The following is a 13,759-nucleotide window of genomic DNA, read 5'->3' as shown; positions in this document are numbered from 1 at the left end:
CAGCTTTTCCACCTACGTAACCAGTGTTTTCCTCTTGACCTATCATTCACATCAGCAGATAAACATATTTCAATATCTCCTATCTTAAAATAAAAATCCTTAGTCTCAACGTCACTCTCCAGTTATGGCCCATTTGTAACAAAAATCGTTGAAAGAGTTGTCTATTGTCTCTGCCTCCACTTTGTCACCACTCATTTTCTTTCTTACAGTCCAGTAAAGATTTCATCCCCCTATTCACCAAGACCACTTCTGTAAAATCAGCAACGACCTCCACATTTTGCTAAATCCAAAGGTCAATTCTCAGGCATTCATTTTATTTGAATTCTCAGAGGTATTTGATCACCTTTCTTAGTAATTTCCTCCAGCCCCTGTGTTGAACACTTACTTCTTCGCTAGGCTTCTTGTGTGTCATACATTCTTGGTTTTTTCCCTACCTTACTGATGCCTCTTTCTCAGTCTTCTCGGCTGGCCTCTCTTCCTCTTCTCAACCTCAAATCTCTTCTCTATTTATACTCACTTGGTAGATGAGCTCATTTAATTGCATAATTTTAAAATCTAATGACTCCCAAATTTCCATCTCCCATCTAACACTCTCCCTTGAACTCTTGACATATGTATATCCAACTTATACTTGATACCTCCATTTGATTTTTTGTATGATAGTCTCAAAAATAGCATATCTGAAACAAAATCCTTGACTTCTATCCTGTCCTAACTGTTCCTCCGCCAAACTTCCTCATCTTTCTAACATCGCCCTTTCTAAAATTGCCCAGTTGCTCAGTCTAAATACTAGTAGTCTGTCTTCATCATTCTTTTACTTTCACACCCAACATCTAATCCGTCAGACACTCCTGTTGACTCTATAATCAAAATATATCCCAAATTTGACCATGTCTCATGAGCTCCTTCACTGCCAACACGACTCTAAGCCACTATCATTTCTTGCCTAACAGAAGCAGTCTCCTAACTGGTTTTCTGCTCCACGCTTTCTCACCAATAGGCTTTTCTACACACACAACAGCCTTTGGAATCCTTTTAAAATATAAATCAGTTATATCGTCCAAAGCCCAAGACCCTTTTATGGCTTTCCTTCATATTTACAATAAAACCCAACCTCCTTTTCATAGCTCAGAAGCTTACTATTCAAAAAGTGATCCCCAGAACAACAACATTAGCATCCTCTGGAAGCTTGTTAGAAATTCAGAATCTCAGCCCCTGCGTCAGACCAACTGAACCAGAGTCTGCATTTTAACAAGATGATTTGCATGCACAACAAAATCTGAAAAGCGCTAGTGGAGAGAAGAAGCTTTGCCTGCATGATCTGATCATGTTTTGCCTTCCAATCTCATCTCCTTCCATTCTCTCCCTTGTTCACTAGTTTTATTGCTGCTTCTTGGACCACCAAGTTTATCCACCAAAGGATCTTTATACTTAGTCTACTTGCAACATTGTTCCTCCAGATCTTTCATATTAGTCAGGCCTCTGTTCATATTTTACCTCCTTAGAGAGGTCTTCACTGGCTATTCTTTCTGAAACAGTATCCCTCCCCACTTTACTCAGTCTATTTCATTAACTTACTCCCTAATAACTCTTAGAATTACCTGAAATTATGTTATTTATTTACTTCTTTGCTTTATGTCTCTCCTCTTTGCTTTTTATCTCTAAACGCTTTGAGGCCAGGAACCTTGTCTATATACAACAGCTCCCGACAAAGAATAGGAGATTAATACATGTTTATCGAATGAACGAGTAAATGAATGAGATTGTGATTGGGTATAGGTCATTGTGGTAAACAAGACAACCATACATTGGGAGTGGAGGAAAAATAGATAATAAACAGGTAAACAATAAATAAACAAGACAATTACAGATGTATGAGAAGAATGCTAAGCTAGGAGTGTGTGGAAAAGAAGGTAGTGGGGTAGTAAATATTAGACTTTTCTACTTTATAACCCGTTAATGAACCTGTTACTGAAGCATGGAGTTTTCTTAAGTTCTTGCTCTTTCTGTTTGGTCTGAGATGGTCCTACTGATCACTTTGTGAGATGAAGCAAGGATGCTGTTTATTGTAGTGATTTCTCTATAACATCATCTATTTCTTAGAGGAGCATTTATATTATGACATTAAAACTTTTACCTTTTAGAAAGTGCTTTTACTAAAAAACGTTATAGGGAAAAATTGCTCTGAATTCAGGATGTAGGTTGATGTTTTTCTATGCATAAAAACAGAGTCATACACAAAAAAGGTTTGTTTTTTTACTATGAAAAATTATAACATCTGTATAAAAAGCCCATAAATGAAATACTAAATATTTCATAACAGCAAGAAATAAGAATAAATTCTATTTAATAGTTTCTAATAGCAGAATTATGAAATACCTAAGAATTACTGTAAAAATAAATATAGATGATCCCTATAAAAATAATTGCAAAATATTAGGGGTAATGTTTAAGAAGATTAGAATATGCAGACAGATATACTATGTCCCAGGATGAGAAAACTGAACTTTGTAAAAGAATCTCCACAAAATAAATGTATAGATTTAATATAATTCCAATTAAAATTCTAGTAAATATTTCTTAGAAATTGGCAAAGTGATTTTAAGTTTAATCTGAAAAAATAAGCAAATATGAAACCACGAAAAATTGGAAACAGTCTAAAAATTTATTACAATAGGCAGGGAGTTAAATCAATTATTGTTCATCTCTATGGTTGAATGCTAGGTAACTATATGAAAATATTTTGAAAGAATTATAATATGAGAAAATGTGCATATTAAATTCTCATAATTTTCAATATTTACTGAGGACTTACTTTGGGTTGATCTAGATACTTTATGTTATTAACTCATTGAATCCTCACAATAACTGTATGAGGTCCTCTTACCATCACCTCCACGTTACAGATGAGGCTACTGAGTTACAGAGAGGCTACATCACTCGCCCAAGGTTATTCTGCCAACTACCAGCATTTGAATCCGGGAAGATTGATTCCAGAGTCCATAACCACAGCATAACACTACCTGTTAGTGAGCAAAAAACCTCATTGCATCTTCATGGCCATCAACATATCTACTATTTATTCAACTCAGATTTATCCTTTCCCTTTGACCTTTGACAATAATAGGCAGAGCTAAACAGCTTTACCTGCCAGGGAAAAATAATGCAAAAATAATACAGAAGAAGAATCTAGAATGTCTAAAAGGACTAAAGTGGTACCTAAATGATTTCCAGGTCCATTTCTGCACTCTAGTTGATATAAGCTATGCAGATTTAGATCTAGTTAGCAATTGGGTAGAAAAATCTCACAAAATATAGGCCTCTTCTTCCACTCCAAGTAATGTGTGTATTATATGAATTTGTACAGAATGGAGGTATTTTCCTTTTTTAATAAATGGTGACATTTATTTATGGTCACTAGGGTGTGTTACAGAACAAATGAGAAATTGAGAGAAAGTACATTTAGTGTGCACAACTAGAAATAATATCTTTTTTGTTGAACAGGCCCTGGCAAGTTTTTTCACTTTCCCTTTTCCTCAAATGCTTCAACTTCTTTTATCTGAGTGTGAAACATTTTTCCACTTTTCTGTCTTTACTAGTTGAAAGTTACAGATTATGTGCTAAGCGTAAATGGCACATTTGGAGTCAGGAGATGGCCTTCATTTCTACAGGAATGATTGGGGACATGTGCTGAAAATAAAAGTCTTGAATTACTTAGACTCAAGTGCCCCAGTTCACAACAGTTTAACTAGGGCAGTGGCCTTTGCAGCATTTGATGACAGATGCTTTCTACTCTGCTCTGGTTCCCAGTGAAGAATGCCGACTGTAAAACCGCACTGACAACCTCCTGCTCCTCTTTTCCTTACACTTGTGGGTTCTATTCTGTTTCTCAGTGACACAATCAAGGATCTATAGCTTTTCAAATCAGTTTTCATTTCATTCCAGAGTGGACATCTGGAATGATTTTAAATGAGTGTTCTGGGAACCAAATTTCCACATGTGAAGGGAGGGGGACTTTCCTTCACAACCAACAAGCAATTCTTGGACACCAGCAGAGTGCATGAGAATTCAACTCAATTCAACTCGCTTCTGATACTATCTACCCAGAGATACCATCAGATTCCACAGGTTAAGGGTCAGTCCTACAAGGCTGTCTCTCCACCCCCTTCAGATGCCAGTTGCAAGTCCAAGTTGTCACCTGTACTTCTGACAGAGTGGCTATAAATCAGAGGTTCCCATGAACCTCCCTGGGCTCGTTTAATTTGCTGGAGTGGCTCACAGAACTCAGAGAAACATTTTACTTTTTTTTATTACTAGTTTATTATAAAAAGATATGGTAAAGGATACAGAGGAACATCCACACGGCAGGGATGTGTAGGGCAAGGTATGGGGAAGGAGCACAGAGCTTCCATGCTCCCTTTAGGTACGCCACTCCTCCCAAATCTCCGTGTGTTCACCAACCCAGAAGCTCCCTGAACCCAGTCCTTTTGGGTTCTTATGGAGGCTTAATTATATAGGCATGATTTATTAAATCATTGGCCATTGGCAGTTGATTCAACCTCCAACCCCTCTCCCCTCCCTGGAGGTGAGAGGTGGGATGGGACTGAAAGTTCCAACCCTCTAATCACATGGTTGGTTCTCCTGGCAACCAGCCGCCATCCCTCAGTGAGTTCCAAAACACTCTTCATTAACATAACAAAAATACCTTTATTACTCTTACCACTTAGAAAATTCTGAGGATTTTAGGAGCTCTGTGCTAGAAAGGAGAGGAAGACCAAATACATATATCTTATTATAAATCACAATTTCATAATTTTTTTTTTAAGTTTAAGAAACCAACCAGGCTTTGTCACAGAGAATTCATGATGATGGTGACCAAATATATATTTTCAGGAAAAAAAATTGATTTTTTTCGTGAAGGTAGGATTCTTGGGCTTTTACATTGCTGATTAGCCATGCAAAATGGTGAAAATATTAATAGCAAGGACTTGGATATAGAAGAAAGAAAAGAGGGAAGGAAGGAAGAAAGGAAGGGAATCCTCTATTTTAGTCTTGGCTCTGCATATAAACAGGGTGGTGACTTTGAGACCTTTGTGTACCTTTCTGAATCTCATTTTCTTCACATAGAAAATGAAGTGAATGATACAGAGTTTGCAAGGTCATTATGAGGACTAAATAAGATGCTGCATTATAAATTACCTAGCCTAGTGCCTGGAATATAGTAATTACTCAATAAATAGAAACTTACCACAGCTGTAATAGATCCTCTGGGATGAGAAGATAAGAAATACTATTTGCCTTTCCCTTATATCATGAATAAAATTATGGATAAAGTATGATGACCTTAACTGATATACGTATTTAGCAGAAAGCAATTGTTTTGGCACAGTGGTGCAGTTGGTGAGGGGAATCATATTAAGGTCAGCTCAACTTTTTTAGGCGTTATTAGAAATATTAACACAATTTTATGAATTTGAAAAAAGGGTCTTTATTGAAGTTTCGTTATTTGGCTAGCAAGCATCTGAACCTCCCTCTTATATGGAAGGTATTCTTCATCGCCCAAAGCAGAAACCAAAGCAGAGAGTTTTACCCTCTCTCTCAGATCTCTGGCAGCTAGTGGCATATGAACTAGGATCAACCAATTAGATCCTCTTGTTTAATGCCTGGAATCCTGATAAAGTGATAGAAAGACAGAGGGGCATTTAGAAATACTCATGGAAACAGAAGACCAGATTCGAGCCAGGGTAATGGCTACGGACAAGTAGTTGAGGTTATACCTGACAGACCAAACCTTCTGACAAGACCTTAGCTGTGTTCTCTGCATGGTCTCTTTTGGATGCCCTTTTCCCAAGCCTGGTCCTCTTGCTTTAAGGTTGATTCTGTGATCTGTCCTGTATCCTTCTTATAAATCCCATTTTCTTTTTCTATTAACCAGAATCAATTTCTGTTTTTTGCAATCAAGAACTCCCAAGGGATCAGTAAACTAGGGAACATTTCCTTATCTTGGTATCACCAAACCTTTGGAGTGCAAATTAGGTTATCCTATTATAGAGGATTTAAATAAGCGTACTCCATACATTGTCCGAGAGGATATAACCATTGTACTGTATGTAGCTCTCACATGCAGAATACTTAGCACCTAAACTGTCAACGTAGGGGTGTTATCACAAAAAACCAACAAAAAAAAATGGCCCTCTGAAACTGACTGTAATCTGGGGAGATGATTTTGGTAACTAATGTATAATTCCCAGAATCTGGGCACAAATTAAGAATGGGGGTTTTATCTGTCCCACCAGCAAACCTTCTGAGATTGTATTTGATGGTGTGTAATGTGATATAGAGGGACGAGTCATGCTAGAACAAAAGCAGCGTGTGAGGAGGAACAGGTTAAATATTTTCCAGAGGTGGAATCCAGGGCAGGGGCAGAAGGAGCAGTAGGAACACTAGCCCCAGGCAGAGCAGTCAGAGGATCCTCTCACTGACCCAGTGAAAAGAGGGCTCAACCTCAGTCACTGCAGTGAAATCACCACCTTAATAGGCACTGCAATCTGTCTTGCCTTTAAAAATGTGGAAACTGGGGAATTCATCCTTATTTAAGAAAAAGTGTGGGCCTTGTAGATAAACCACCACTCTGAACTTCCCTCAGAGAGGTCATTTATTGAACAGACAGGGGTGAGAGAAGCTGGTTCAAGTACAAGCAAGGTTGTTCTAGTGTCAAAAGTGTATTAGAGGAACCTTTGTAGAATCTTTTCAAATTTATTGGATTCTTTCAGAATGTGATTGTTTGGAGAGGCCCCAAAATGCTGTTCAGTGTTTCTGTGTTTGATATTCTTCATTTGCTCGGAGAGATTTCTGGAGTGAGTCCAAAAATTATATAGGATATGCAAGGATATTTTTACACCTAGCATTATTTTTGTAAACACTGACTACAAAAGCATTTATTTTATCTCTATTTGGATTATGACCCTGGGCTTGTCTCTTTTCAAGGAATCATAGAGCCTGGCGTAATACCTTGCACACCTATAACCTATACTCTGTTTATCTGAGTCATGAGTGCTATTGAGAAACAAGGCTTAATTTAAAAAATAAATCAGAAATATAAATAACTCCTCCTTGAAGAGTGATATGCATTCATGCTTACTTGATCTTATTAGAAATACCACTTCCAGGAGGATTAACCAAGTTAAATTCCCTTCAGCATAAACTCTTTTCCATAAACCTTTTATCATTTATAAACTTTGATAAAATAGACTCCTCAAATAGCTATTAGTATTTGCTTAGACATTATGGATTTCATAGATTATTATTTAAAAATAATGAGAAATTCTATTTACTAATCTTTCCTCTCAATCATCATTTAAACTAAACTTGAGAATATTCTTCTTAACTTGAGCGGAATGAACTAACCCAGAATATTTACAAATTATCATCAGAACCATCCTGGATCATGTGCACAGCTTCACAGAACTTCAGAACTAGCAGCCATTTGGTTGTGAAAGTCTTCTCTCCTAAGTGACCTAAAGCTGCCAATGCCAGGCCTCACCATGGCTCTGAGTGTGCAGCCAATAGGTGTCGGCCAATGGAGTTTTTTTCAGACTCTTCTACTCTGGCTTTCTAGTTTTTTTCCTTCCATGGGTAGAAGGAGAAAAAACATTATGTATATAACAATAGGCACGAGGGAAGTATCTAAAGAGCTATTATATAGTGAGCATCTATTATGTTTCGGTGTTTTATAAAGAATGTCTCATTTTACCATCAGAAAAAGCAATGAGACATTACGCTAATGAAAAATATAAACTAAGAGAATACTCTGCCTTTTTTATATGCTCTCATGGCATCCTGTGTCTACACTTGCTGCAGGTAGTAGAAATGCTTATTTATTTGTCTACATCTTCAGTGGAGTTAAGTATCTTGAGGATACTGATTTTATAAGTTTGCTGGGGCTGCCATCACAAAGTATCAAGGACTGAGTGTCTTAACAGAAATTTATTTTCTCACAGTTCTGGAGACTGCAAGTCCAAGATTAAGGTGTCAGCAAATTTGGTTTCTTTTGAGGCCTTTCTCATTGGTTTGCAGGTTTGCAGGTGGCTGCCTTCTCCCTGTGTCCTCACATGTCCTTTCTTGGCTTGTGTTTTCTATGTCCCAATCTCCTCTTCTTGTAAGGACACCAGTCATACTGGATTAAGGACCACCCATATGACCTCCTTTTACCTTAACTACCTCTTTAAAGGCCCTATCCACAATTACAGTCATATTCTGAAGTACTAGAGCTTAGAACTTCAACACATAAATTGGGGAGAGGAGCACAATTCAGTCCATAACACTCTCCATGTCTAATCATTTTTGTATCCTCACTACAAAGCTATTGCTTGTTTCTGTCATACCACCTGTTTATCTAAGTAATTTTCTAATCTCTTCCTCAGTCTGCTAAGAACAACTATTTTCCTTACCTCTTATGACACACCCCCACCACACACTCCTGCCCCCTTATGTAGGATCTATCAGGAAATATGGCTGCTACCAATAATTCCTTCCCTCTGTGTACACGTGTGATACTCCCTGTCTTGAATCTGGGCTGCTTGTGACTGGTTTGACCAATATATTATGATGGAAATGGCACTGTACCAGTTCTGAGCCTAATCTTTAAGAGGACTGGCTGCTTCTGTTTCCTGGCTCTTGAAGCCTTGAACTAACTGCGTAAGTTCAGGCTTCTCTGCTGGAATAAGACACACCACAGGGAGGAGCACTGAGGTGCTAGAAGTGTTAGTGAGGAAGACATCTTGACAGATAGCCCCTACATTGAGAATATGTTGATGGGAACTCTAACCAGAAGAACTGCCTCTCTCTTGATCCCCATCCTTTGAGGCCACAACTACCTCTATGCTCATTTGTCTTCATTGAAGCTCCTGCTCCCATTTTACCACCTCGTGGATGGATAGGTTTCTATAACCTTAGAGAAATGCTTTACACTAGCCCAGTACATAGAGTACGCAGCGAGGGCAATCTTGTCTTCTGTCCATACCCAAGAAGTTAGCTGGCTCTGTCTAAAGGGAACTCCAAGCCTCTAAACAATTTAATAAAATTATTATATTTCTATGACACACTCTTGCAGTTTTAACATAAAACCAATTTCACATAATTTGAAATCTATTCACTGGAGCAATCATCCACAGAATGGTTCTCAAATATCCTTGAACCTGAAATGCCTGTTAAGGTACAATTGGTACTGTCAACATTCCTTTCCCAATTTTAATGAGAAACAAATTAAAAAGCACACTTCTCCATACAGCCATTCATTAATCACCATAATGAATTAATTCATTACATCTGAACATATTTTTTTAAGGAGTGATGATAATTAAAAATGTTAAAAATCAAAGGGTTGTTTTTTTTTTCCAGTTAAAAAGAGAAACATTCTGAGAACCTCAAACTTGGAGGCAGTACTGCAATTCTCATCTTTCCCCCACTGTCACTTTCTGTATGCTTCTTAGGCCATGCCTAAACCCTCTTTCTTGCCACCCTCGCCTCCAGAGGGCCCTTTGCATCCACTGGGGACTTAGGATCCTTATTGTATCCTGCTCTTTTCTCAAGGGACCTGCATATTCGTATGGATAACTGCAGGACCCTTTATTTCTCCTCTGTTCAGCATCCTACTACCATAACCACACTCTGGACTTCGCTGTTTCCTAGAATTGTTCCATCTCAAAAGAAAAATTTCATTAGGATTCTCAATCATTCAATTCTTTTCTTTTCTTTCAGTAAGGTTTTCCCATCTCAAGACATTTCACTTTTGTTTGGTGTCTCACACTTTCAACACTCTAAGCCCTTCGCCCTTCTACCAACTTGCTTTGCTAAACTGCACACAACCCTAAATTAATACAAACTCCTAGTTTCCTTCTTGGTCTGATGGGAGCTTCTGGAAAGCTGGAGAATCACGCAACTATATTAATTAGCTTGATTTCAAGTTTATAAACTAAAATATCAAACAGGTTCTCAAAGCAACTTAATTTTTGTAAAAGTAAAACATGTTTATTATAGAGCTTATAAAAGCAAACAAAAATAACAAAGTGTAGGCAGAAAAATCACCTATAATATCACACAGGAAAACTACCATTAAGATTTTGGTGCTCCTCCTTCTAATCTCATTATGTCTATGACCGGCAAAATGTGCATAGTATTTTACAAAATACTCCTTAATATTGTAAAATGCACTTAGTCCATGTCATGGAATTTATTTACAATGTCTAATTTTTAATTTCATAATATTTCTCCTTTTAGACATATTGTAATTTATTTTTAACTTTCCCTTACTGGTGTAATTTAGGTTGTTACTGACCAGCAACTCAAACGTTTTTCTCTAGAATGAATCCCTAAAGATAGAACCTGGAAACTAAAGAAAATAACAGTTTTGAGGTTCTTATGCACATTCAAATCATCTTTGAGAAAATTGAGAACAACATATTCCCATAACAGTGGAAGTACGAACAACTTGGCATACTGAGTAGCGTATACAGAAGTAGCACTGAAAATCTATGCATCTTTGTTAATTTAAGTGACCAAAAATCTTGTGTGTGTCTTTTATCTCTTTGATTACTGGCAGGATTAAACTTTTCACTTTATAAGTTTCTCAGTAGTGTCTATTATTTTATGAATTACCTATTCACATTTTTGTGTGTGTGTGTGTGTGTGAGGAACATCAGCCCTGAGCTAACATCCATGCCAATCCTCCTCTTTTTGCTGAGGAAGACTTGCTCTGAGCTAACATCCATGCCCATCTTCCTCCACTTTACGTGGGACGCCGCCACAGCATGGTCTGACAAGCGGTGCGTTGGTGTGCCCCAGGGATCCGAACCCGGGCCGCCAGCAGCGGAGCGCGCACACTTAACCACTACGCCACGGGGCCGGCTCTCATAGTCACATTTTTTAAGTAATCATTTGTACTGTTCCTGGCCATCTCACTCTCCCATTCCTCTTAGTCACTCTTAGTTTTCATTGTTCTCTAGTAGTCACCCATTCCATATCCATACCTTCCCAATTCTGCTTCCTATATTTTAGATTAAATTGAGTCTATCTGTCAAAAATATTCCTTCTTCGGGGCCGGCCCGGTGGCGCAAGCGGTTAAGTGCGCGCGCTCCGCTGCGGCGGCCTGGGGTTCGCTGGTTCGGATCCCGGGCGCGCACCGACGCACTGCTTGGTAAGCCATGCTGTGGCGGCGTCCCATATAAAGTGGAGGAAGATAGGCACAGATGTTAGCCCAGGGCCGTCTTCCTCAGCAAAAAAAGAGGAGGATTGGCGGATGTTAGCTCAGGGCTGATCTCCTCACCAAAAAAAAAAAAAAAAAAAAAAAAAAAAAAAAAAAAAAATATTCCTTCTTCTTTATCCCCATACTCTGTCTTACGTACTGTGCTGGTTTGTCTATTGATAACCCAGAATCACGTTTCCCTTTTTGTGTTACTTTTTATCACAGAGGATAGAAACCTGGAAATTAAGCTTACCAAAATTCCACCAAGAGAATTCCACATGAGATTCTGTTAAGTCTTTCATGCAAGATGCAGTAGGCTGAAAAGAAGCAGAAGCCACCGTTCTTCCTAAGGGTGGTGGGCAAACATGGGCTTTGGCAGAAGGCAAATCTGAGGTTTCTCACCTTCTGGGTATCCTACTTGTCACCCAAGTTGATGCTACAGGCAGCTGAGATTATCACTGTCATTTTCCCGCAATTCCCATATAAATTGAACTATTGAATGCTAGAGGCTTCTCAGTGAGGAGTCCAGCTCCAGACCAAAATCCTATGTGATCTTTCAAGCTGGACAACAGGCAATTACAAGGCTTTGCCAAGCAGGCCTCCCAGGGAGAAGCCACCGTCCTTACACCAGATTTGTTGCACAGCCAGGGCATTGAAGTTCTCTGGAGGGAATGACAGTCAAGGAGTCAGGCTCCTCTGGACCAGCCATGCTTATTTGCATATTGGAGGTCTGCTTATCAGCGGATCTCTCTAAGGCACTTTTCTCCACTTTGACTTTGACCTTTTGGCTGCTAGGTCTTCCCCAAGTCCCTCCGTCCAGCTCATGGATCCTTGAAGAGATAGAAGCCTTTTGTCTGAGACTCCTCAGTAGTGACAGGATCCCTGCCATCCGCTCCGCACCCACCTGACCCTGCCTGGTGCCCGCCGTGGGGAAAAATGGAACACTGGGAAGCCACTGTCTCCTCTTGTCCCTTGCTTGCACAGCAAGGGAATAAAGGTTTGATTGTTACTTTCAGTTTGGTTTGTTGTCCTAATTGACCACATCACACCTGATTGCTGACCCCCCAATATTTGCTCCCCTGGCCTCTAATACGCTGTGTTAAATACCTTCCTACATCAAATACCCAGACTTGTTTCTTTTGTTCTGACAGAACCCTTACTCACACACGCCTAGCATTTCTTCCACTTTCCAGGAAGAAATCTTTACATTTCCTGCTCAAGGTTAATAACTCATTTTTCAGTCATTCATTCACTCATTCATTAAAACATATTTATTGTACATCTGGTACTGTGTTATTATCACTGGCTCCGTGTTAATTCCCGAGACTATAAGATGAAGTCTTGGTCTACTCCCTCAAGGAGTTTTATTCCTGAGACACAAATGGACAGATAATTACAACACAGAAGCAATCACAGGATGCTACAGGGAAACAGAAGAAGGTCGCCCAATCTAGTCAGTAGTTAAGTATTTACAGAGGAGGTAATATGTTGGCCCAGAAAAATCGTACAATAAAAATTTGTTAAATAATGCTGAATAGAAATGGGAGCTTGTCAGAGGGCATGAGGCTGAGGAAAATAGGAGGGGGAAAAGATAAGGAGGAGGGGGAGCTCTTCAGCCAAGAAAAAGGAAGGAGAAGCACTGGGTGTGTAGAGAACTGCAGGCAGCCATGTGTTAACCAAGTGTGAAGGAGGGAGGGAGAGAAGCCACCCTGGAAACAAGGTGTGGCCAGCGAACGTAATGACATCTACGGGAAGAAGGGGTTTGGCTTACTCTTGAAGGTAACAAGGAGTTATTGAAGAATTTTATGCATAAAAGTTATTAACTAAAAAGACAAAATGAGTTCCTTTAGCAATTTTAGGGCACCCATCACAATGAAGAGCTTTCTGTAACATGGTGCTGAAAAACTTGTGAATTCTTGGAGGCTTCTTGGCAACTTCCTGAGAAGAAGCTGGGCATATGGAGGCATGTGAGACAGGCACGTGCAGGGCGGATAGCCAAAGCCTTGCCTTCAGACTCACTGGTAACCAAATAAATTAAATTTAGCAAATTAAAATAGCAATACTGCACTACTTTCACCTCTAAAATTAGCAAAGATAAAAATGAATGTTAATACTTATGAGGGTACGGCGAGGTGGACCTTCAGCTGTAGTGGTGTAAATTATTGGAAACTTCTCTGAAAATCAATTTAACAACATGTGTCAAGAGCCTTGAAGCGTTCATATGTTTTGACCCAGTAATTCCACTTTTGTGGATCAGAAATGCAGACAATAATTGTCATTACCAACTGGAAAACAAAATGGCAACAACTTACATTGCTGTGAAGAATGAAGAAGATAATGCTTTAAAAATATCTGTATTGCTGCTAGGACATAGAGGAGTTCAGTAAATGTTAGAAATCATTCTTCTTTTACGTCTCAATTTAAAATGTGCTCATGCAATCAATAAATGAGTGAGCGAACCACAGTATGTGTGGACTGCCCACTATGTGTCAGGCTCTGTGCTAATTGCTGAACATA

Source organism: Diceros bicornis, chromosome 8, assembly GCF_020826845.1.
Source record: "Diceros bicornis minor isolate mBicDic1 chromosome 8, mDicBic1.mat.cur, whole genome shotgun sequence".
NCBI lineage: Eukaryota > Metazoa > Chordata > Mammalia > Perissodactyla > Rhinocerotidae > Diceros > Diceros bicornis.
Note: the sequence above shows the minus strand (reverse complement) of the source record.